The 26925-nt window shown below is 29.8% G+C and overlaps 1 protein-coding gene across 2 annotated transcripts in view; it reads right to left on the bottom strand.

Moving 5' to 3' along the window:
- The window catches only part of LOC106680760 (sesquiterpene alcohol synthase), a 28967-nt gene extending 17606 nt beyond the window's left edge, over positions 1–11361 (bottom strand). Inside the window, exons 1-2 of one of the 2 annotated variants that reach the window (XM_067052704.1) lie at positions 10568–11361; positions 10221–10416 (exon numbers count right to left, since the gene is read on the bottom strand). The gene's annotated coding sequence lies outside the window, so the exon portion shown is untranslated. The remainder of the gene's footprint in view (positions 1–10220; positions 10417–10567) is intronic. The other variant, XM_067052705.1, reaches the window with a different exon arrangement.
- Between the last annotated feature and the right edge of the window lie 15564 nt (positions 11362–26925).

Here is a 26925-nt window from a genome sequence, read left to right as displayed (position 1 = left end):
AAATATATAGTGTTGAGACTATTTTGGATATTAAATTAATTAATTGATAAATTGTATAATGAAGTTATTTGTAGATATCTAACAGTTGGAACTTGAATATTAAGGTGAATAACATTTAATTTATTATTACAATAAATAAATATCATATTGTAGGAAAATAGTCCGGGTGGCCGTCAATAAAGGTATCAAAATCAAATTAACCTCAATTAACAATAAATAGTTTCCTTCTACTATTTTAATACCTTTCTTGATAGTACAAGAGCCCAAGAGCAGAAAAAAGCCAGTTATCCCACCCCAATTTTTGATTACTTTAATGAAAGCTATGTATAATTAATAGTCAAAATTGATGAGTCTGCCAAGTATAGGTAGGGGGAATAAAAAATGGCGGCTGTTTCAAAGCGATAAAAAAAACTAATATTTCATTCGGAGCTCTATATGTTAAAAAGTAGGAACATCACATGAAAACCTAAAAAACGTCATTTAAAGAAGAGTAAATTTGCTAAAATATCAGCCCTAATAGAGTTATTTAGGTTAAATAGTTTTCAAGATATAGCTTTTTAAAAAGCAAATTTCAAAAATATGTGGTATGGGACGTATTGAAAGATCAGTAGTTAGTGAATTTATTTTGAAAACTTTATATCTCAATAACCATTTGACGTACAGATGTCTATTAGCACTCAAATTAAAGCTAGTTTAATGAGCTATAAAGTAGTTTATGAAGTTTATCTTCGTAGGAGTAATAGTTTACAAGAAATTCGCTAAAATAAATTGATTAATAGTTGTTCCGACAAATTTTCATTTGCCAAATTTATATTCATATGTGAATATCATAAAAACTACCACCTCTACGAAGATAAGTGTCATAAACTACTTTATAGTAAGTTAAATTTCCTTTATTTTGAGTGTTGGCAGACATATGTGCGCCTTATGGATCTAGAGATATATGTTTTGAAATATCTAACATTTTAAACGAACAACTAGAAATTATATTATATAGGTTATAAACTTCATTATAGTCCATTAAACTAGCTTTAATTCGAGTGCTAATAGACATCTGTACGTCACATAGTTCCTGAGATATATATTTCTCAGAATAAATTAACTAACTACTAATCATTCAGTAGATTTTTAAGAAATTTTGCTTTCTAAAAAGCTATATCTCGAGAACTATTGGACCTAAATAGCTCAAGGGGTAATATTTCAGCAAATTTAATCTACTTTTAATAATGTTCTCTTGGATTTTCTTGTATTGTTGGTAGTTTTTAAGATATAGAGCTCCGAATGAAAAATTGATGTTTTTTTAAGGTTTTGAAACAGTGCCATTTTTTATTCCCCCTATCTATACTTAGCAGACTCATCAATTTTTACTAGAAATTATATCTAGTTTTCACTAAAGTAATCAAAAATTGGGGTGAGATAACTACCTTTTTTTCTTCGCGGCTCTTGTACCATGACCGCTATCCGGACTATCTTCCTACAATCAACTTCATAAGGTCCACTATCTTTTTCCAATATGAATAAATATCATAGTTTCTACATAGTAATTTGGGTGAAGAGGATGAAAAAGGATATTGTTTAAAAAATTGAAACTGCAGTGTATATGATCAACTAACACTTTAAAAGACAATGTAGGAAGTTTTCCTTTTTACATGCATAATTGACAGTTGCTTTGGCAATGACATACAACTTGGGAAACCCAACCACAACCCGAAGACTGAAGCCCAGGCTGTTGCAGGACATCCTGTTTTAAGTTCTATAATTGTTAGCTCTGTTATTGTCACTCTAAAATTTTAATTAATCTTAATTTTTTTTTCTTAAATTAACTAATTTTTTTCCCATTAGAAGTCAATTTCTTATTTCGTTAAATCCTTAAATGTCATTGTTTTTGTCATTAACTTTACTTCTATCTTTTATTAAGATTTATTATTTTAATCTATTTCTTTATCTTACTTTTTTTATTGATTTATAACATTTTATATAGTTAGGGGTGCTTTTGTACGAGAATATACCATCCACCTCATAATCAATTGTTAAAAAAGAATTACCTCTTACATTAACCATGTAGTCAATGACAATAAATTAAAATATAAAATTCCAAATATATGAAAAACTAAAAATGCTAAAATAAAAAATAATTTAACTAAAAAAAATCTAAGGAAATGTTTTTTTTTTTTTTTAATGAATAGCCATTTATAAAATTTAAATGTGACTGTAATGATATTAATTTAATATTTGTTTTAGTTATTGAAGATTTATTTGACATGAGCTATATTATTAACCTGCAAATGAAAGTCCTATTTTATGGAAATTGGGACTAGTGAATAATTAAGGTATATTACAAAATATTGGTATTATGTCAGTAATATGGTAATAATTTGACAACAATTTTTTGATTTGTCTCCTTGATAACTAACTAACTGATGTTAATAGTATTTATTTATTTATTAATGCTATTTTTATTATAGACCTATCAGATTTTGTTCTGAAAATACATGAGAAAACGATTTTCAATAGAAATAGAATTTAATATTTCACAAATTATTTAAAAATGGGTCCTGGAAGGAGAAAGAAAATGAAAAAACAATTAAATGTGCTAGAAGACGGACGTTACAGAAAAGAATAAATAGTAGGGTATCATGAGCTTGGAGGAGCTTCAAAAGTCAAGGCCGCTTAACCAGGGAATGTGAGCTCCTTCAGCAGCCTATTATTCTAATACGTCTTCTCAACCAGTTCAGTACAAATAAAATCAAATTAAATATGAATTTTAATTTTTTAAACTTGACAATAGATTAATTATCTTATTTGTAATAGTAATTGATTAAATTAAATTATTTAAAATATTAATAATACAATCATAGGTTAGTATAATAAACAGTAACGGAGTAAAATGTAAACTTTAAAAAACAAAAAAAAAGTTAGTAATATAGATATATTAAATTAAATTATTTAAAATATTAATAATATATTAGTACAATAGACAGTAGCAGAGTGAACAGTAAACCTTTAAAAAAAAGTTAGTAATCGCAATGCCACTTCAGAATTACATTCCTAATTTCAAAAATTCCAAGGATAATGTGCCCTAGTTGTTCATAGTTGTCATAGTTGTTCGGACAATAAGATTTATGAAAAACTTTATTTCAGGACCATTGGACGTACTGATGTCTGCCAGCACTCAAATTAAAGCTAGTTAAATTTACTACAAAATAATTAATTAAGTTTATCTTGGTAGGAGTAGTAGTTTTTATGATATTTGACAAAATAAACTCACAAAATGTTAATTTCTAGTTGTTCAAATAAAATGTAGGATTTTTGAAAAAATATATCTCTAGATCCATAAGACGCACATATGTCTGCCAACACTCAAAATAAAGAAAATTTAATTTACTATAAAGTAGTTTAAGACAATTATCTTCGTAGGGGTAGTAGTTTTTATGATATTCGCATATGAATATAAATTTGGCAAATAAAAATGTGTCCGAAATACTATTAATCAATTTATTTTAGCAAATTTTATGGACTAAGATGTTCAAATTATCAGGATTACCAATAAACGGAGTGAAAAAAATACCAACTAAGGAGATAAATATAAAAAAAATTCATCAATGGGTCAGTCAGTCTGAAAAAGTGCAATACAAAAACAAAGAAAAATGGCTGCTCTACCATGAAAATATTGGCGCCTCTGGAAGTATTGGCAGTATCTGATGCGAAAAGGCGAATGTTGAGGTGGAAAATTCCCACAATTGGTACTGTCATAAATCAAAGGGTGTATGGACAAGCTTGTGCTATACCACGCATTTGTGCTCAGATTGTATTATTTAGAAGTACTGAGAGATAGGTATTTGTGCTGTTTATGTCTTAGTAAATTAAAGAATTTTCCCGACAATTGTTAATCGATAATTAACTATATTTTAAAATTCTTTCAATTAATTGGATGAATATTTATTGTTTCAAATATTACTAATAACGTTTGCGTTTATACTTGAGGCATTCGGTCGTAAAATATTAACTGACAAAAAATTAACTTTTACAGTGCCAATACATTGACACATCAAATCCATTTATAGATTAATATGAGAGAGAAGATGGGTCAAAGGGTGCGGTGAGGAGTGAATAACACTAATAAGTGCTACTTATTTTATTATGGCAACGTTTCGCCTGAATTTCAGGCCTGTTCCAGGGCTACAGTAAAACCAAGAAAACAACCATGTAAGAATAAAAATAAATTTATTACAACAAATATTATTAAAAATATATAAGAAGACAAAAATGTATATAATTCAGACTGATTGAGATTTGGTGACTCCCGTTACCATCAGACTGACACAAAATACAAATTACCCCTTATAGTACAAGAGCCGGGAAGAAAAAAAGACAGTTATCTCACCCCAATTTTTGATTACTTTAATGAAAACTATGTTTAATTAATAGTCAAAAATGATGAGTCGGCCAAGTATAGGTAGGGAGAATAAAAAATGGCGGCTATTTCAAAACCTTAAAAAACACTAATTTTTCATTCTGAGCTCTATATCTTAAAAACTACCAACAACACTAGAAAACCTAAGAGCACATTATTTAAAGAAGATTAAATTTGCTGAAATATTAGCCATAAGAGAGCTATTTACGTCCAATAGCTCTCGATATATAGCTGTGTAAAAATCAAAATTTCTTAAGAATCTACTGAAAGATTAGTAGTTAGTTAATTAATTTTGAGAAATATATATCTCAGGAACTATATGATGTACAGATTAAGCACTCAAATTAAAGCTAGAACAATGGACTTTAAAGAAGTTTATGACCTTTACCTTCGTAGGAATAGTAGTTTTCATGATATTTGCTAAAATAAATTGATTTATAGTTGTTCGGACAATAAGTTTGATTTATGAAAAACATCATTTCAGAAACCAAAGGACGTACAGATTAAAGCTAGTTACCCAGCGCACAAATTAAAGCTAGTTAAATTTACTATAAAATATTTGATAACGTTTATCTTAATAGGAGTAGTAGTTTTTATGATAATTGACAAAATAAACTCACAAAATGTTAATTTCTAGTTGTTCGTATAAAATGTTGGATTTTTGAAGAAATATATCTTGATTCATAAGACGCACATATGTCTGCCAACACCCAAAATAAAGGAAATTTAACTTGCTATAAAGTAGTTTATGACACTAATCTTCGTAGGGATAGTAGTTTTCATGATATTCACATATGAACATAAATTTGGCAAATAAAAATATATACAACTATAAATCAATTTATATTAGCGAATTTCATGAAAACTATTACTCCTACGAAGAAAAACATCATAAACTACTATATAGCTCATTAAATTTTTTTTAATTTTAGTCCTAATTTGCACCTCCATTATGTGTTATATTTGCATCTGTACGTCAAATGGATTTTGAGATATAGGTTTTTCAAAATAAATTCACTAACTACTGATTTTTCAGTTATAAAAAAACAGTACTTTCACTATACATTTTCCTGTAACTTGCATTCCTTTGCAGTCCTCATCACAAAGTGATCTTGATCAAAATTTAAATACATAATTCTGCTACCTAAATTTAGACCACTCACTTAAGCATGGATTATTCTTTTAATAATTCGTTCGGTGTCCATCCATTTTATGTTAAGTTTTAACATGTTCATTTGATTCTCCGCGAATCTATCACTAATATTTATTTACCGGTAATTGATCGCAAAATTTGGAATTGTATAATCGTTTGCATTTATTAGAAATTCAATATTTATAATTTTTAGATGTTTTCTCATTTAATAATATCGCATATAACACCTCCCAAAACATACCAGAAAGAATCAGTACCACAATTCATGCCTTTGTTGCTGATTGTCCACACAGAGATAACTGCTCTGAATAAATGAATTTCGGAAAAAATAGTTTTTTTCTGATTAGTCTTGCTATACCTCGAAATCCTTCGCTGTCTTGCTGCCTCACACATAGCCCGTATTTACCGAACAGCTACCTGAGGGAAGCAGGTGGTGCCGACTCAGACCTCGATTCTCCACACTCGAGAGATATCGTGAGCGGCGGTGCCTCCTCAATAAGAAGGCCGATACGCGATTTGGACTGTCTAAGGCCAAACCCCTGGACCGACTCCACGCAGTACAATACCACCGATTGTACCTCCATCCCCTGACTTCTGCAGGCCGTCACCAATGTCTGTGGAATCGATTCATACAGCTCTCCGTCCGATTCCACACCTAATCCAGAGTTACTACGTTCCTTCTTTAACGCTTGTTTTATTTACATTTCCTGAATATAAATTGAAATTTCAATAAAAACAAAACAAAAAAGCAATTTAATTATTTACAATTATAAATATTAAATAAAAGTAAATATATTTTAAAAATTTATTTATTGATGTTTACAACTGTATTTACATAAAAATACATCCAGTAAATTGGATGCAAGATCATAATGATATGTAAGCATGTAGAGAAACTACCCATTAGTAGCACTCTAATAATATTTCTACATAAGAAGGTCTCGAGACCATATTCTTTTTAGGCACCTCGGAGAATTGTCAAGCAAGCAAGGTTAGAAACTAGTGGTTTTTGGAAGGATTGTATATATGGTTCGGGCTAGATCCGTTTCACATGAAACATTAAAGTCATTATGGATGATTTTATTGCGACAAAGTAAGGAGCAATAGAGTCCCAAAGATCAACTCCGTATGTCCGGATAGGCCTTATTACAGTAATGTAAATCAGTCTTTTGCGATTAATGGGCAATTTAGACCGTTTGTCTAGTAAGTGTTGCAATAGTTGGAATTGACGTACAGTTTCCTCTCTTTTCAGTCTTCTGTCAGTATTCCAAGTTAGTTGTTAGTCCAAATGTAGTCCAAGGTAACGAATTTGTTCTACAGGGGTAAGAGGGACATTATTAAAGGATACTCTAGGGCAAAACTAAATATAAAATGTAATTTGTCCACCAATCCTTAACTACGAGGAAAAAACTTTAATCAGTACTAAATTTATCAAAAAGGTTTCTATAGGTCATTCTTATATTTGTTGACAATTTTGATGTTGTGCATCTTTTCAGTTGGATAAAAAATAAATTATTTCGATTAATTTTTTTTTTTTAAGAATTATATTTACTATTTCGCTACCGAAGAAAACATACATGGAGGAAGTGAAAACCAGTAATGATTTCCACAAAATCATAAAGTTTCATTTACGTTTTACCTTTCAAATATTAAGGAACTAAGCCGTTTCCGCATTTGTTGATCTGTTTGCCTTTAGTCATAACATCTGTTATCCTCAATGCGATTTCCATGGAGTTTTCAGAATTGTTATCATAAGGGTACTTTATCCATTTTCACAAATTTCATCCACTGCTTTCGCAAGTGTATTTTTCAAAACACACTTATGCTTCGAAAAATGCCCCTTCATTTGACTTGAAATTGTCAAATTTAATTCACTTTCGCTTACGCATGTCCACACCAGATATCTTTGACACAATAAAATATTTCGAAATGACCATTTCCTACAATGTATACATAACTAACCATCACAATAAACCTGATGAAGACCTACATTGTGAGTCGAAATGACGGCAATTAATAAATAGTTGAAAGCTATTTTTATTCTTCTTAATCGCAGCTCTGACCATTTTCAAATTCATGTACGGCCCACCATTTACATATTATAAAATTAACATTATAACATAATTACTGGTTAAAAACTAATACTCTTGATAAAATCACATTTCTCAACCATAACAATGAGGAGATTCCCTCAAACAACAATGTCCCTAAGCTAACCCTATTCATTAATTGAATCCTGTTAGATATACAAAAGGTTTAAACAATATAATTTACAAAACTAACAGAAATATGTGTGTGTGTGGTCAGCTTAGCTCAAAAATTCAAAAAGCTACGAAACTGAAATTGCATAAGACTGGTATATAGTTGGGGAGTAACAGCAACGTTTTCGATAAAATCACCTGGCCACTTTTTAGAATAGATTTTTAACATTTTTTTTATTTTCTAAAAAATTGCTCTAACAAGTTTAATAAAAATCGGAGCTATATCAAGATGTAATTAAATTATATTTAATATCAGTTAGGTGTGATTTATTGAAATAGTTTAACTATCTGAATTTTCAAAATGTCTTCTTCCAAAGTACATTAAATATATTTAATTTTGTTTGTTTAAAGTAATTAAACATTATTTATTAGTAGTGAAAAATAGATAAATGTAAGCTATGAAAGGATTTGGTATTTAACTCAAGGGAATAAAAGAAATATATGTTTTCGAGGTTGAAACACATTTCAAGAAATTATAGTAGTAATGTAGACGTATTATACATCGTTCGAAAGCCAAAGATTTTAGGAATAATAAATAATTATTAATAGTAAAACCTGACGACAATACTACAATATACAATATACTGATGAGTGTGACAATACTGATAAGAGAGATAATGCCATACAGTTTTTACAATGGGAGTGGGTACAACTGTCACAGTAAATGTTACTTTGGAAACGAGCATTTAATGCTTCGAGAGCAGCTGGAAAAATAAGAAAAAATCTGAAGCTGTTCTAAGATATTTTGATATTGATATGAAACTAATTTGAATAAACAATCGGTGCGGGTTTCAGGAAAGTTGTTTGAATTTTCGTACAGCATTTATGTTAATAGTTCATGCTTGCATATTTGGTAAATATACAATATAGTTAAAGAAAATTATATGGGATTTCATTCTAAAGAAAAGTAGTTTCGTGCAATTATTGTAGGAAAAATTATTAAACAAAATCGTGTAACAAAAAATAGTGTTGTCAAGGTTAAGAAGAGTCAAAAACGGGCTTTTGATCAGTAATTCAGAGAGAATGACCAGAAATTTGAAGGAAATCCAAGAATTCATCTTATTGTTGGATTCTTAAATGATAGAAAATAATATGTAGTCTATATTTTGGAAAGTAAATTTAATTGGTGAAAAAACTATTTGTTTCTGATATGAAGGTTAAAGACTTCATTCACTTCTTTGTGGAAGAAGGAAATTTTTTTATAGGTTACCTTAATTGATCTATATTTGAATTTTTAAATTCCTGACTGCGAAGAAATGTCAAACGAAATGATCCGATAAAAGAATTCATCATTGTCCCCTCGGCATCTATCATCTAATATTTAACAGGAGTCCTATATTTACATAAAGTCTTCCTGAAGAATAGCCACATCTGCCAGGAGTCTGATTCTCCACACCCCAGAGATATCGAATGCGGTGGTCCCTACTCAATGCAAGGGCCGATACGCGATTTGGAATGTCTAAAGCCTTGGGTCGTACCCTCTTAGGACAATACCTCAGCTTGTACCTACATCCTTCGACTTCTTGTAGCCGTTACCAATTTCTGTGGAATCGATTCAAACAGCTCTCCGTCTGATTCCACACCTAATCCAGCAGTTCAACGCTAGTTATCCCTACATATGTAACAAATTTGGCAGCTCTATCTGAAAGAAATTACCATAACCAACAATTATCTTTCTTTTTGAAAATATACACTAGCCAACAACAAAGAATATGCACATACCTAAAGATGTCTAAATAACATTTTTTTTTTAAATTAATTTGCATGAAAAAAATTTTAATGAAAACCCACAAACAATGGCAAAAAGCACAACAATGGCGAGTAATGTCAAGTTTGGCGTATTTTCAATCAAGAATATATATTTAATTAGTACTAAAAATTGGAGGATATATGTTGAAAATAACATAATTATTCATTACAAAAATTTAATTGTAAAGTTGTTAAAAAAAAATTTTTTTTGTATTAATTAAATACATGTTGTATTATTACATAAATATATTTTTTAATATGGCAGCATTATTTTTCTAACATTTCAATATATGAAAATGATTTAAATATATGAATAAATCCTAAGCCATAATAATAAATTATTCTTCACCCAACATAAAATATAAAGATAAATAATAAGAGCAAAAAAAAGTTATATTATTATTAGAGGAATCTAAATAAAACCTTTAGCCTCCCAAATTGACTGAATTACCAAATATGTATGATTATATTTATTTTTATTTTTTTTAATTTTTATTCTTACCATTGTTACATTTTTTTATTCTCATCATTGTTTATTCAGGTTTATTTTGTATTAATATTATTTTATGTCTTCCTTCCTTTTATTTATATGTAATTTCTTATCACTTTATTTTTACATAATATTTATCCTATCTCAAATTACCTTATTGTATCTTATTGTTGTAATGTTCTTAGTTGGTTTTTTTTTGTATCTTTTTAGCCCTGATGAAGCCCTGCAAAGTGCGAAACGTCGGACAGTAAATAGTTATAAACTATTTGTTCTTTTTTTGACCGCAACCCTGACCATCTTCTTATATTTAAGTTTTGCATGATTATTGCTTTGTTTGTTTTTTCTTATCCTGTAAATTACCTTTAGTTTAACAATAAATTAATTTCAATTTTTAATTACCAATTTTGTATACAAATATCTCTTATTTCTTAATTATATCTTATTGAATAGCATCAGTCTCTTATATTGAAATATTATTAATATCATATATGTGTACTCACTCATCGTCTTGAAAATAACCTCGTCTCGTCTGACCAGTTGTAACTTTCTTTTTTAACTATTGGACTGACAAATAATGAAAGATAAAAAAAAATTAATATTAGAGAAAAGGAAATTTGAAATGAAGGAATGAATTGGGGTTTAACAAAATGTATCCTCCCCCTCCCCCCTCCCCCATATCCCCTCTTAACCGCTTTTGACGTGGCCATATTTGAAAGAAACTTAATAACTTGCATGCGTCAATACGTATTTGTATCAAATAGTGATATATCCTAGATTTTGAAAGATGAAGGAGACAGATTGATATTGAAAACTTGACAAAATACTGTAATAAGATATGGAGAAGGATATTAAAATTGACAAATCTGATAAACCAGACTAAAACATCTGGTACGGAGAGCGCATCACAACTTTCTCTTACAACTTTTTTTTTCCTATCCTTTAAAACAGGAAAACAAAACATGAATTAGTAAATTGCATTAGGTATTTGTTATATCAGATTAGATACATTTTTTTACCGTTGATACTTGAAGTTAACAGTGAGATACTTAGCTGAGGTTTGATGAGTCCACTCTGTGAGAATTTAACTAGGAATATTAGGTGAGGCCTCCATGTAATGCTTGAATCTTACTATCTTACATACGTTCCCCAATTTTGTATAGATTGGTGAGCTGAAGTTGAAGTAATCGCTATATCACAATGTATATACATTTTAAAAAAAAAAGACGAGGGAAGAATGTAATGAATGCTATCGGGAAAGATCGGGTGGTCTCGGCTTAAGTAGAATCTAATAGAATTTAAGCACTGTCAGACTTTTTCATTTAGGATAAGACCCAACTGACATTAAAGACCATTTAATTTAACATTGGCATGCTGAGTTTAATTGAAATCGTTTGAGTCGTTTTCGAGATAATGGAAGCGTGTGAAAAATCGATTCTATAAAAAGACAATTCTTGTCAATCGATTAGTTATTAATCCATTTATTTAATAGATTTGAGGAATTAATTTTTTATCTTTTTTGAATAGGTGGCTTGAACGGTCAGCACCTCTGTTAAACACACTCTTAACACCCCAATTTTCGTTTAGATTAGTGTGTTCGTGTTGAAATTAACGCGAATTTTGTAGCTTTCGAAAAATAAATTTAAACTCTAGGTAAAGCGAAAATTTTCCACAAAAATTTTTATTTTTCTGTTGCTATAAATATTAATATTTTAGGGTTTTTAAAGTGGTAATAACAAATATAAATTTTACATTTTTAAAAGCTTAACAAAAATTAACGAAACCGCAATCCGAAAAGAAAGGGCGGTCTTTTCCCATCCGAATAGGATATATCTACTTCTCCTTATTTATCCATAAAACTATGAAATATTTTTGCATTATTTATTATTTCTAACAATGAGAACTGTTTATTTTTTTTTAATATACAAAATTTGAGGAAGATTTCTGAAAATTCAAAACTTCAGCCCTGCTGGACTATTTCTATGAGGGTCAACCTACTTGGTTTTATTGAGCACTTAATTGTTCATTAATTCACCGAGTTGTATCAAAATCTTTAAAGCCGTTTTGAAGGAAATCGAAAAAATACAAAACATTGATTTTATACAGCGGCTCTTCCTATTCGGTCGATGTTAGTGAAAAAGTTACTGTCACATCCCTGGCGTATACCCGCCTCAATACGTAATTTCACTGAATAGTTTTACTATATATATTCCACATATGGGTAAATGAAACTAAATATTTAGATATTATTTAACTTTATTATTTCTTTCTCTACTTGAAAAATTTATACAAAATGCTAATGTAATCTGTTGTATATCTTTCGTATATTTTGGATAAACAATCACTATTTCGTTTAATGAAGACGTCTAACTAACCAACCATTTAAATAACAATATTCATTTATTTAACAATTAAAGGTAATATTCAACCTTTAAGCGATTACCTTCAACCTTTAATGAGCGATAATTTTTGGATGTTTTTAGATTTGATGTAATTGAATAATTGTGAAAGTAAATGTAATGTTGGTGAACCTTACATAAAAAAAAAAGAAAAAGAAATAACATAAAAAATAGTTATTCCATAAACGTCATATAAACGAAGACTTTGTAGCTGATGGAGTTGAGACGTGACCTTAGCAATCTCATAACTGCAACGTCATAACGGCGCCAGTTCGATTTCTACCTGGGCGGTTGACTTTTATTCTTGGCGTTCTCACGAAATAAAAACTCAACCCTATACCTTTTCGACACTCTGGTTTGAATAAGTTGGTTACATCTAGGATAACCCAGTGGGCAAAAAAAAAAAAGTAGCGTAATAGAAACTTTTGTGGTCGCTCTCTTTCTTTAAGTTAAAACCGAACGACGCAAACATTGTTTTTTGGACCACTCAGTAAGAAGATAGAGATGATTGAAAGGACAACTCCACAAGTTGATTGAAGATTTATCTGAGACGTTTTCCAATATATGCGATAGGCAAGCAGTAATTCAGCATTAGTCACTGTTTAATAAACGTTCTTTATTTACGGTAGTTTCTTCCTCAAACATTTTAAACAAGTAAAATTACAAACCGGAACAAACCTACTTCAAAACTACAACCAAACAATCACAAGACGGTCTTCCTGTTCGTTTACCAGGCCCATCTTATTTTGGGATTCTGTTTGGAGCATTGCCAACTACTATGCCTCAACCATCGTTGCCATAATAATATAATCATGAATGAGAACAATCAAAACTGCTTCTGATCCCAAACAAATGTATTTTTTTTTAAATATATATTAGTCAATCATATTAACCAGAGAAAATGAAAAAGGTTAGTTAGTTATATGATATTTTAATTATAATTATGTTTTTTGATTCTCGTTTATTATTTATTGTCATCTTTAAAGACGACGGACGTTTGGCATTAGAATATGGAATAGGCAAACATGGAGAATAAGGAGGTAATGTATTTGATGTAAGAACTGAGCTCCTGGGGTTGTTTGCTTTCCTGTTAGCTTTAGTTACAAAAACAGCCACGGATGGCAGGAGCGGGCTTAGTGGTGGAGGGGAGCAAGGATAATTCTATTCTTCTATGATTTGGAAAAATAATGATTCAAAGATTTTTTAAAAATATTAAATAATTATATATATATATATGTTTGTGTGTGTGTGTGAGGGAATCAGGAGCCAAGGGATACAAGTGGAAATTTAATGATGTAGAATTATTTGCTAACTACCTGTGCCTGAATGAAAGTTACGCTTCATTATTAGCAAAAATTGAAATTAATAATAAGTAACTAATAATTATTGGTTATTTCACATTTAGTCAATAATGAAGAGTAAAACAAGTATAAGTAATGACATAAAAATGTTATCAACAAACTTTTCCCTTGTACCATCATTTTTTTTTATTTAATAGCTAAAATATGTAGGAGTACATTCTAATACGAAAAAAATGACTGAAGAACTTCATATATTATTAGACCTCACCTATTTCCATAGGTTACTTATCTTCTTATATTCATGTTTACTGTTTTTGTTTCTTTTCCATATCTAGTTATCACTATTGGACCACACTGGTTGGACTATCTTGTTTTATCACTGAAGATCCCTGGCAAAGCATTGATGAATCATATCAGTATCGATTAAAACATTGATTCACAATAAAAAATAAGTTTTACTTACTAATATGTGTTCTTTAGTGAATACATCCCCTGACCAACTTCTCCTTTTACTTATAATTTCATTAAGGAATTGAATTCGATTGCATAGAGGTAATTGAATAAAGAAACTAAATTAGAATACATTAGTACAAAATCTAAGGCTGTTAAAAAAGGTATGGAAGGAAACAAATGTAAATCAGAAAGTTAGTACAGAAAAGAGAAACATTAAACACAGCATGATAAAAAGTTATATAGTAAAGAAAGGGATAAATATATACATATTTTAAATGTTAGCACACATAAACCATACAATATTACTAACTGTGTCAGAATAGGTAGTACACAATATCACCTCCTGAACATAAAGAATATTTCATCGCACTGATTGTAAAATTAAAAAATATATGTGTATTGAAATGAAAAAGAGTATTTATGAATATTTTTAATTATAATTTATAATCATCCTTGCTAGATATGGAATTTGGGTTCTTGCAGAAAGTTGGAGGCATATTAAGATTTAGATTTACACAGCTTCAAGTTCCATACTATTTGTTTATTTATGGATGGTTGGATTAGAATGAGTAAATTCTCCTGTATGAACCATATCTAGTTTGTCTTCAACCAGGTTCAACGAGAAGGGAGGAGCTAGAGCTATAGTCACAGAACCCGCACAGCCTTCCATGTTTCATTTTTATGTAAAAATCCTCAAATTTTATATTTGTACATACATGGACTTGTATGTTATATCTTTATATAACATTTTTGTTGCATAAATAATGAGAATCGAGGTTGGCCTTCAGTAATGAATTTAATATTTGATGGGAGTCCAAAGAAATTTATCCCAGGCCCCTTGTTTTCTTTCGCTAGTTGTTGCTTCAACTGATGTCTGACTGTGATGAAGAGTAATAGACCTCTTCATTATTGTCAATCAAAAAAACTAAATGGTTTCAAGACTTGAATGAGTGGTGTAGAACAAATGTGAGTAAGCTGAATTGTCAACCAATGCCTCACAATTACAAAGTAGAGGTATTCACTAAACATGTAGTATACTTTTATAGTTTTTCTGATATTTGAGAAATCTATAACCTCATTAGCAATCATAGAGTTAAACAAATCTAACAATTATAAACAAGTAAAGAACACTGTAAGATACCCAAAGTAATTGTTAACAGATAATTGAATAAAGTTAATCAAAATGCCATTAATCTCTAAACTGCTCATCTAGAAACAACTCACTAGTCGATGTTTTGCGACTCCAAGCATCATTTGGACAGTATATCAACATATCACAAGAAAGCAGACAAAATTCCGAACATCTCGGTTGATGTGAGATGTGCTGAATTTTGAGTGCTTATTTGTGATGTCAAGATTTTCTGTCTTGATGAAGCATGAATCGAAAAAAATGCTGAGATTTAGATATCTAAATTTCCATTGTTTCTAAAAAAATTAGAAACAACTTCATAGCAAAAATTCAAAGCTCTATATGAACAATACATGATTAAATCAATAATTCTGAATATTTCATAGTTATTCTCAAATTAATTTAAATAAAAATCCACAAGATAGTGGAATATGTTTTCTTTTTATTCGGCACAGAAGAACTGCGGACAATAAGGCCTGTTGTGCGCAAGGAATATGTTAATATTAAAGTAAAACAGAGAACCCCATAAATCAATATCGAGGAGTAATTCATGGTTTATAAAGACTTTTCATTTTATTTTTTATTTAAAAAATTTTTAGAAAACTGATCTTGAATGGAAATTTTAGATAGTCAAAGTATGCAAATAATATTGGTTATAGTATCAGGTTAAACATGAAGGAAAATTTTCTAAATTAATATAATATAATATAAAATATATTGCATTACATCATATAAAACATATTGTATTATATATAATTTCTAATTTCCCTTGCTGGTTGTACTACACTGTCTCATTGAACTATGTTTGAACTGAGCTAGTCCTATGGCATATCACCTTCAATGTTGATAGTATTAACATTTTGTCTGAAATTATTTACGATTCCTTGAATAAATATAGTTTCAATCAAAGGTAACAGATGAGTAAATAATAAAAAATGGTTCACTAGAAAATGTGGTAGGACAAGGAATGACTTTTAAAAAAATTCTTTAGAAACAACAACACTATTCAATTGGAACTAGAATTAATTAGATGAATTAACACTATAAAGTAATATGTAATTATGCCAAAGAAAAAATAGTATTTTTTCTATTAAATAAAAGAAATCAGGTCGGGGTTAGAAGCATATCACTTAGAAATATTCAGGAAACAGCTGGTGGAGGGATAAAAATGAGGGAATAAGAGCATTACTTCAGTGAGCTGTATAATCCAAGGTTAAATACAGCTAAGCCTTTCTGTGCTAAGCCCTTTGTTACTGACACCATTCTTGATGAGCCTTTCCTTTGAAGGAACCTCAGAAGAGCAAAGCGCAACTAAAAAATAATAAAGCTGCTAGCATTGACCCTATCACATATACTTTCTGTAACAATGTTCCAGTGGAATTCCATAACATATTATTAGAGAACTATAATCATTTACCTATTTAACATCAGAAGAGTTCCTTTTAGTTTTGAGCAATCAATTATATTCCCCCTGCATGACAAAGTAGGTTCTAACTCCTTAACTAAGTATGAGGGCATTGCTATTGAAAACACGATTTATAAAATATTTACTGGGCTAATATTCAAGAGATTGTCTGAATGGTTTAAAAATAAAAGAGATTCTAAGCTGGTTTGCAAAAATTTTATTTTTAAACCAACCATTAATAGTATATTTATTTTCATGAGTACGGTTCATTCTAAATTGCAGAGAAGGGGGCTGAAGTTATGTCTTTTTTTTTACCTTTCAGTAGCATATGATAATGTAGGTCACTATGTCCTAATTTAGAAACTTATTGAAACATGGGTGTCAACAAAAATAATTTAGATTATTTGAACATTGTATGAAAATATATTTGGATTTGAGAAAGAATGTATATAAATTAAAATGTGTTTAAAACAGGTTGGAGTATTATCAATATTATTTTTTCTCTTTTAATTAATGATGTAGAGGGAAATTAAGATGGTGGAATACTATTCATATGCGGATAGGGATTTGGTTTGGCTTTTCTCAGCTCCTTTAATACCTTAGATGATGATTAATCAAATAGAGGCGTACTTCACAAAAGTAACTTAACAATAAATCTATCAATATCATAGAAGTATTTTTAAAAATGGAGGAAAATTTTTGAAAGATGAAAATGGAAATTTATAGGTAATGATATTGATGTGAATAATTATAAATACTTTGGGATCACAGTAATATCAGTAACATTCCAGAGACAAATTATTAAAACACACCTGAAATATAAATTACTTAAAGTAAAGATAGTAAGGAATGCATCACGAAGAATCATATTACATAACAACAGTTTTTCATTCTCTGAAAAGAATCAGATCTTTAATACTGTTTCACAAAATAAATTGTGCTATAATCCACTGGTATGGGATGATTAAATGTAGAAAAGCTTAGGACATTTTTTAATTATTTATTGTATATAGAGACCAACATGAAACCAGTTTACATTTACACATCGTAATAATATCTTAAGTATTTTGAAAACATTATAAATTCCAAAAATAGACTCACAAATTTACTGGCTTGTGATTAAATATATTCTGATTTAACAATATTAACTCTCATTAGTAAACTATTGAACTCAATCTTTGCTAAAACCTGACAATATAAAACTATGGAAAGAAATGAAAGGAATATGGTCCGGGTGCGGTCAAAAAAAAACAAACTCAAATAGTAGAAATATACTATTTTAATGAGCCAATGTTTCGCCCCACGTTGCAGGGCTTCTTCAGGGCTATTTTGATGGCAGTCAAAACAAAAATCATTTTTGTTTTGACTGCCGTCAAAATAGCCCTGAAGACACACGGTCAATCAATAATCTTCCAGTATGGAAAGAAATATTCCAAAATATCAGTGTACAGATCATGCTGGTTTAGGATTCATGTGGCCAACCAGGCCGAAAAACACTAATTCATGAAAAAATTAAATTATCTCACATCTGTCCTGTACACATATGATAAACTTAAAATAACTGACATTAACTAGATTCTTAAATAAGAGAAGTTTATTACATTTTAATTAGAGGAGGTACTGTGAACATAGGAGCTCTGTACCGTTTGCAGAACGAGATTAAGGGAAAATACTGTTCACTTTTACGCAATCTGACCTGTAGTAAGGTAGCTTAGAGAAAGATGGTTCGTTAAAAAAATAATTTAAGTACAATAGGGATAATAGCATTTGTTGTTAAAATGATCTAAATGTATTTATATTTTGTGTGAGCTAAATATCATCTATTTAATGTATTTATGTAGTATTCACCACAATTGGGCTCTTTACTGAACCTTTTGTTCTTTCATTGCGTGTTCATCAGTGCTCATTAGTAGTAAAAAATCTAATAGTTTTGAAATATTCTCCCATGATAGTTAATTAAAATTTTAAATGAAGTTCAATGATTCAATGAAATAATGTAATTAATTCTAATTAAATTTTAAATTTAAAATTTTAAATTTTAGAAGATGATAGCCATTTTAGTCATCAGATTTAAGACATATTTTAGCTGAACAGTTATCATAATGTTATACATTACCCAGAGCCCTCTATAGGCAGTTAGTAATCTGATTTTTTAAAAAATATATTCCTTCTAATGGAAGCAAAACCTTCTAATGGAAGCATTATGTAAATTTTGTATTGTATTTCATATAATTGTATCCAATTTTCGGGCAGTAAGCAAATAAGATGTATTCAAATATCTAAATATTGAATTTGATGATTCCTTTAAAAAAGTTTGATGTTTGGAAATCAATAAAACAATTGTTTTATTTGGAGATCATGATTAAACAATTACCTTTAAATTTCACTTTTCATAAAATTATTTTTTAAACAAAAAAAAATATATTACTCATATTTAATACAGACATGAACTAATAATGAACATATACAGCATATACACAAACAATAATGTAAACGTACTTAGTGGCATTGTGTTTTTATAAAAAAGTTTTTAAGGTATTTTAATTACAAATGAGCAAGGTAATATGTGTTTCACATGATGCTGAGTTGTGGTTGTTTTTCCCTTCCTTCCATGAATAATATTTCTGAGACAAATGTTTCTAATAATTAACAAATCATTAGAATCTATTAAACTTCATTCATTAACCTCCAATTCAATTCCTTTGTTCACTCCCTTTCCACAAGGTGTCATCCTTCTGACTTTTACAACCCTTCTTACAGATCTGCCTCATTCTAAAACTTCTTTTTGGCTTATCCCACCAATTTTTGGAATATTTATTTCTCTCTGTAAGTCTGGCATGCCTCTTCTTTATGCACTTTTAAAATTCCTTATGATGATGAGAATGTGGTCATGACCAGATGCTGGTTGTAATGCTTGTAGTGGTTTTGAAGGGGCCAATATGTCTCCCCTAAAAATTTCATACTCATTTAATTTAAAATTACCCACTGAAAAAGTTGAAGAAATGGTGTAGGTAATAATGAAACCTCAGTTGGGCAAAAATAATGAGATTTAATAAATAACAGAAATTCTTTCCTCAAGTAAATTAATATAATCCTTTTTTTTTATTATATTCCAGCATTTTCAACTTTTACATTGCAAAATTATTTATCCAAAGTAGTATTCATGCCAAATAAAAAAAATTATGATTAGACTACTCATTTAAATATAATGTCCATCATCCCTTTCCATGAATATTTCATCATGTTAAACTAACCTTCTCATTCATTTTATGGATGTCATTTCTCGATACCAACAGTAATTAAAATGTTTAGCATTATCTACCTTCAGATTAGATACAGTTGTCAGCCAAGTATTACCCTGTACATACTCTTCTACAAATTTAAAGGTTGTACCTCCATATATATTTTTTTCCAAAACACAACTTCATTGTATTGATCATTGCTGCAAAAACTTTCACCAGAAATAAATTCTTGATCTTGACTAAAGATTGTTGATTTTTAGTCATGCATGCCAAGTTAATTTTTTTTTTTCAATTAAACATTCAAAAATTTCTTACTTAGAACCTGCTAAGTAATATATACATACTGCTAAGTGATGGATATTTATGAACAAAAGAGGTGTTTCATTTAATCAAGAGAGTTCCCTCTATTTATCTATCATATATATCAAATTCTGTTTCCTAATCTAGAAATAACAATAAAATCATTTTTACAAATGAAAATTGATTCAATATTTTCAAACTCTTGTTTATTAATCTAATACTATTTTGAATCCCATTGCTGTTGGATATTGGGTTGAACACTTTTGTATACACAGAATATTCTAGCTAGAGTGGAAAGCTTTAAGATTCTTTTCACAAAATAAATGTTCATATGATACTCACAGTGTGAATCAAATTGGCAGGGTTTTATGGGAGATTCTCCAATGGAGCTGTCGCCTATCATTATGTTGTTACTTTAAGGTAACTGAAAGAATAGAATACCATTGAATTAATAAAGTTGTAATTATTTTGTACTAGATAAAGGTATGTAATGGTTTAATTTTCAATGTATGAAAACTACACCACTTAAATTCCCTCCAAATTACATCATACCTTATAGTTTCCATGCTACTTTCATGAGATAAGAAAAAAAAGCTCATAGAATAAAAGTTTTTTTTTTTGCTCGTCTTCTCTCAAAGACCTGTGAGAATGTCAAGATTCATTTCTTAGAGCTGCCATGAAATAATAACTGATTAACTCAAGTGGAAATGGTACCTATAACATTCTAAACCTAACTCTGGAATCATCAGATGATCAGCTATCATGCCCTTAAAACAAAAGTTATTTTATACAAAATGACTTCTTGTAATGATGTATCTATTACATGAATTGGCCCTTCGTGAAATAAATGAAATATATTATCATTACAAATTACTTATGTTGGTTATAGTTTTCACCATTTTTACTATGTTGCTAGGATAATAGAGATGTATTGATCATAAAACTATAACAACCATGAATCAGTTGAAGATTTTAAAATTTTTTTAGCTGAAATGATCTCTATTATTATATGATTTTTAGATTTATAAATGAAAGGATTATCATTATCGTTATCATGAATTCAATGGTAACTACTCTGAAGTTGATAGTTGTTGAATATCTAAATCATCTCTAAATATTGTGAAATAAAATCCTTCAATATTTTAGCATAAAATATTACTGAATTTGATTTTTCTCCTTGAGACGCTTAATAGGACAATTGGATTCTAGCAGATGGTTAGTTTTTCCATTCAAGATCTTTGTAACTATAATTTTATTTCTCTCACTCAGTCTTTCAATACCAGACATGCAAGAGAGAACAAATTAAAATCTTCTGAAGTCCTGCTTTACCTCTTACATTTAGGAAAGGAGCTCATTCATGAGTAGCATTTTAATTTGTTATTTAATAAGTAATTGCAATGTTTGCTGCAAAAAAAAAGTTAGCCCCTTTCTGGGAGATTTTAGAATAGCATGTAAAATTTTGTTGAAAAAATCATTCTTTTATTTTTGCCTGCAATTGGTAGCTAAAATCATTGATTAGTTCCCATATTACATCGAGGCCATTGTAGGCAAGTGTGTTATGGCCTGAACATTAGCTACTTCACTGGGTGGGTTTATTTTTATTTTGTGGCGAACCCAGGGGATGAAAACTCCAGCTTCACACTTTGGATAGTATAGTCTGAATGATATTCTGTAGAATAAATTTTCCCTCTTCCATTTGTCCGAAATGTTCGGGAGATGAGTAAATAAAAAAATTTCCTCTTGTTATTTAAGAAATGGAGTATTAACACATTATATAATACAAAAAAATGAAACAACTATTTGTGTAGAAAAAAAATAAGAGATATCTCTTATAATGAAACTTGTTTTAAATCGTTTGCAAGTTACATTTTTTACTGAAATACTATTCCCTTATTTAGGAACAATGGATACAAAACAATTTTTTCATATAACTTAGGATTAATTATTTATTTTTAATTTTTCAAATGCTTGGGAAATAGGTGCTACTTCCTTTCTACAGCAAACCCTTCAAATATTAAATACTTTCTTTTATTTTTAGTATATTATTTCTTGTGAATTTATAGTTTTGGGGGGTAGATCAATTAGTAAGGTGATGTGTAATAACTCCCAGGAATCGGGCTGTGGCAGACTGTAATTTATTCTATTTCATTTCTGTAGCAATGAGTCAATCCTGTGGATTGAGAGTCCCCTGGGGCTCACCAGCCTTTTAAAAGTCAGTACCATTAATTGGAGAAAAATCTGTCATTTGAACATGATATTGAATAAATCGCCTCATTGTATAACCTTTGATAAAAAAACTTTCTTACAAAATACAGATCCTCTGACCCTTCAAGGATTGTAGAGTGTAGATTTTCGTTTTTATTTATAATTTTAACATGTTGACTATCTATGAATTACTTATCACCCTAATATATGACAGATCATAATGCTAAGTGTTAAAAAAATAACGTAGTGGAAGAAATAATTAGAAAAAAAAAAAAGAATGCATAGATGGATTTGGGCATGAGCATGCTGCACTTTAAGACGCCTGGAAAAAGAGAAAGGTTTCTTCCTCTTTTCCTGTTCCATGGAAAGCTCACAGCGGAACCATCGCGATTTCCATACTTGAGGTAGAGGAACTTCCTTGACTACGATGCGTTTGGATTACTACATGCTTATTTTTAAATACATTAAAAAATTATTTTATAAAATTAAAAAGACTAATTTCATTAATAATAAAAATACATCCTTTACTTCTAGAAATCAAGCTCAATTTACGTTGAGCACCAAGACTATCCATATTTGTTGACTTCATTTCCTTATAATGAACATTGTACATAACTTGTACACTTAAGCGTTAGGTAAGTAGTAAAATATAATATATGAATTAGGTAAAAAAAAAGCTGAACTAAATAATATTAAAATAACTTAATAATCGTAAAAAAGAATTAAGAATAACTCTTCGCTAACTTTTGACCAATTCCTTTCTAGCCTAGCTCTATATCAAATACTACTATGTTATTGTTTATGATTGAAAAATAAATTGCGAGTTTTTCGTGGAAATGTAATTTTTACGGAAAATGCATTTATTTTGGTAGCACTTCAGTTACGTCATTGCACTGAGAGGGAAAAAAACAGGGAAAACTCTCTCATGGGCAGATCGCTGACCCTATTAAATTGGAATCGAAATAGGTAAATGCATGTATATTAATATATAACATATATAATTGATATACTAAGTTTGCATGGAAAATATTCTGACTAATGATCAATTAAAAAAGTATATTTTATTCTAATTATACCTAACACTCTTAATGGATTGCCCTTCAGAGACGCATCTCGTCACGAAAATTAATATGTATCTGGAATGTAGCTGCGTTGTTATTATAGGCAGTATACATTTTTTGTAAAAAAAGAGGTAATTTTTAATTATGGATGATATTTTTTTAATTTTATAAACATTAACATGATGTTGATTGCCTTCACTTATCGAGAAATCCCCATGTTGAATTTATGTACATGATACGAAGAGCAGTTACAGGAAGCGATGAGGGCAACACAATTCAACCCAATTCATTTGCCTCTATTTAATATCAAGTTAATTCTAATACGAAGGTTTAAGTAGACTCATAACATTGATCAGAAACGCGAAAGGTTCAATTGGGTTTTATCAACCCCAACATTCAGCTAAATGCAGGATAAAAAGAAAATAATGCTGTGTTTAACCAGTTGCTTCCTTAAGTTTGTAATACAGTATTGTGGATTACCAAGGGTGGTACACTAATATGGCAGTTTGTCTCCTTTCATAATAAATGATTTTTTAAATATACAGTCCACTAGATTCAATTAAGATTTCTTTTCTTCAAGAATTTGAATAATTTCGAAATGAAATTCGGTAGGTTTTATTTATAGAGAATAAAGTTTCTTTTGGAAGTGAAATCGAATTAGTAAACCATACCAGTTCTCCAGCGAACTCGAATTCCGAATGGAAAAAGACATTTCCAAATTAGAATTACCAGAGCAGATGTAATTTTAAAATGATTGGAGAAGTTTGTCGGGGGGTGCGGTCAGCAAAGAACAACATAAATAAACAAAACCATATTTATTTATTTTATGTCGACGTTTCGACCTGAGTTTCGGGTCTTCATCTGGGCTATACAACAAAAGAGATAACAACGACATTTAGAGAAACATAAAATTGAAAAGGAATATTATACAAACAAAATTGGAATTATACAAAATATTGAATTGAATCATAAATGATAAAACATTAATAATTGAGAATTGAATAGTAAAAAATAATTAAATCCACGATTATCAATCAATTAATTTTTTTTTACTATTCAATTATCAGTTATCAATTTTTTATCATTTATGATTCAATATTTTGTATAATTCCAAATTTGTTTGTATACTATTCCTTTTCAATTTTATATTTCTCTAAATGTTGTTGTTATCTCTTTTGTTCTATAGCCTATTCAAACATAACTTCTATAGAAAAATATTCAAACATAACAAATACCGCGTGACTATATTTACCCGACACAAGTTCGGATTTTCGCCGTATCTGTTGCAATTTTGTTTTTAGGGTGTTATAACAATCTTGTATCTTCCATTGTATTTTTTTAGTTTTGTACTGCTATTGTATGTTTCGGTCTGTTGCCGTGTTTTTTACTAAAAAGAAGTGAAAAAACAATAAGATTTTATGTATTTTAATCCAGTGATTAAAATGAGATTAAATTGAAACTCCTCTCTGACCTGCAATGTAATTAAGAATTAATTATTAACCACTGAGGTATATTCCAGTTAATCTAAAATCTTTCATCACCTTGTTCCTCCTCTTATCCGAAGAACACATGAAAAAATATGGAAAACAATAAACAACGGGTGACTATACTTTACTGCTGTGAGAAGTACGGTTTTGGTTGTATTTGCGTCTCTGAAAATATAAGAATATGGAATTTGTAATTTTTACACTGAGGTACTTAGAAACCATGAGAGTACACCTCCCGAACTTCAACGCCATCGGACTTAAGCGAGTCAAAGTAGGTACTTCAAAATACCACTTTTTTCCGGTACGATTCCTGCTGTTATTGTTCTTGTCCTTTGACCGTCCATTCCTCTGATTTAAAAAAAAATTCTCAGCTGAATCTGTATCCTACAAAAACGATGCGCAAAGCGCCACTGACGTTGTCGTAGTTGTTTAGTAAATACTCCTAAACAGAAACGAGACTACTTTCCCTGAAAGAGAGCTAGAGCTTCCTCATTCATCACCACTGATGCAATTAGCAGGTGAAAAATGTTTACCGCCTTTCGGTAATGAAAAAAATGATATGATATCTACAGAAAACCAGTTACGTTGTAAAATGTCCCCTCAGAATGCAAAAAAAGAGCAGCCAAAAGTTGTTAGTCACAGAAAGAAGTCATTTCCAAAAGGCTGTCCCGCTAGAAAAGAAGCCACGGGCTTCATGCCACAGTTATGCACACAACACGTCCAGCTGAGAAGGAATCTAAAATCTAAAATGGACACTAAAGTTGGACGGGGTTTTTGTCTATAGTAGTTATGACCTTTCGATTTATTATAATTAGAGCAGCCCGTTTTTGACCGGATAACTTAGAAATTTTTACAGCGGAGTTGTTTTTTGGTAGATACCTTTACCTAAATACTTTTCATGTCAAATTCATCCGAAAATTTGGTTTTCTAAAAGGTTATTTTTAAAGATTATCAAATGTAATAACATTTTCAATTAAAAAAAAGAAATTAGTAGGATACATAATTAGATAAAGGAAATATTGCATAACAGACAATAAAATTCGTTTACTGCGCCAGTGTTTTTTTACTTGTGATTAAATTTTAAAAGGTTTGGTTTAAAGTTATCTTAGAGAAGGATTTAAGTAAAAACAAATATTTTAATTTTTTCCCCTAATAACGATTTTTGGATTAAAATATTTAGGAATTTCTTTTCAAATCTGAGTATAGAAAAGCTTTATTTTTTTTTTGTTCAAGTTCAATTCATTTTTTTCGTTTAGAATTTTATATTTTTTCATGACATGACATTCTCTCGTAGGTAACACACCTTAGGCCAAACGGAACTCGCCCCTCTTCTGTTACTGAATTTAATGACATTTTTTTTTTTTTAAATAATTTATTTATTGTTATTTATAACTGTATACATATATACACATCAAGTAAATTTGCTGTAAGTGATATTATGACATGATACAAACATGTAGCGAATCTACCCATTGATAGAACTCCAAAAACATTTCTAAAGGAGATCTCGAGGCCATCTTCTTTTCAGGCGCCTAGGAGGATTATTAGGTAGTGAAGGAGAAGCCAGGATAGAAACGAGTTGGTTTGGGTGGTTGGGAAGTTTATAATGGAAGGATTGGTATCTGGTTCTGGCCAAATCGGCAACATATGGGACATTGAGGTCCTGATGGATGATTTGATTTGTGCCTAAGTTAGGAGCATTTAGATTTTAAAGTTTGAGCAGGGATTTTACGAAGGATTTTAGACTGTAAGAATTGGATTCGAGAGTATTTCGATGGTTTAGAGGAGCCCCATAGCTCAACTCCGTATGTCCAGATAGGCCTTATAACAGTCATGTAGATCAGTCTTTTGTAATGGATTGGAAGTTTGGACCGTTTGT

This window comes from Halyomorpha halys, unplaced genomic scaffold (genome assembly GCF_000696795.3).
Source record: "Halyomorpha halys isolate HHAL.00 unplaced genomic scaffold, Hhal_1.1 Scaffold286.1, whole genome shotgun sequence".
Classification (NCBI taxonomy): Eukaryota; Metazoa; Arthropoda; class Insecta; order Hemiptera; family Pentatomidae; genus Halyomorpha; species Halyomorpha halys.
This window is presented reverse-complemented; position numbering and strand designations above follow the sequence as displayed.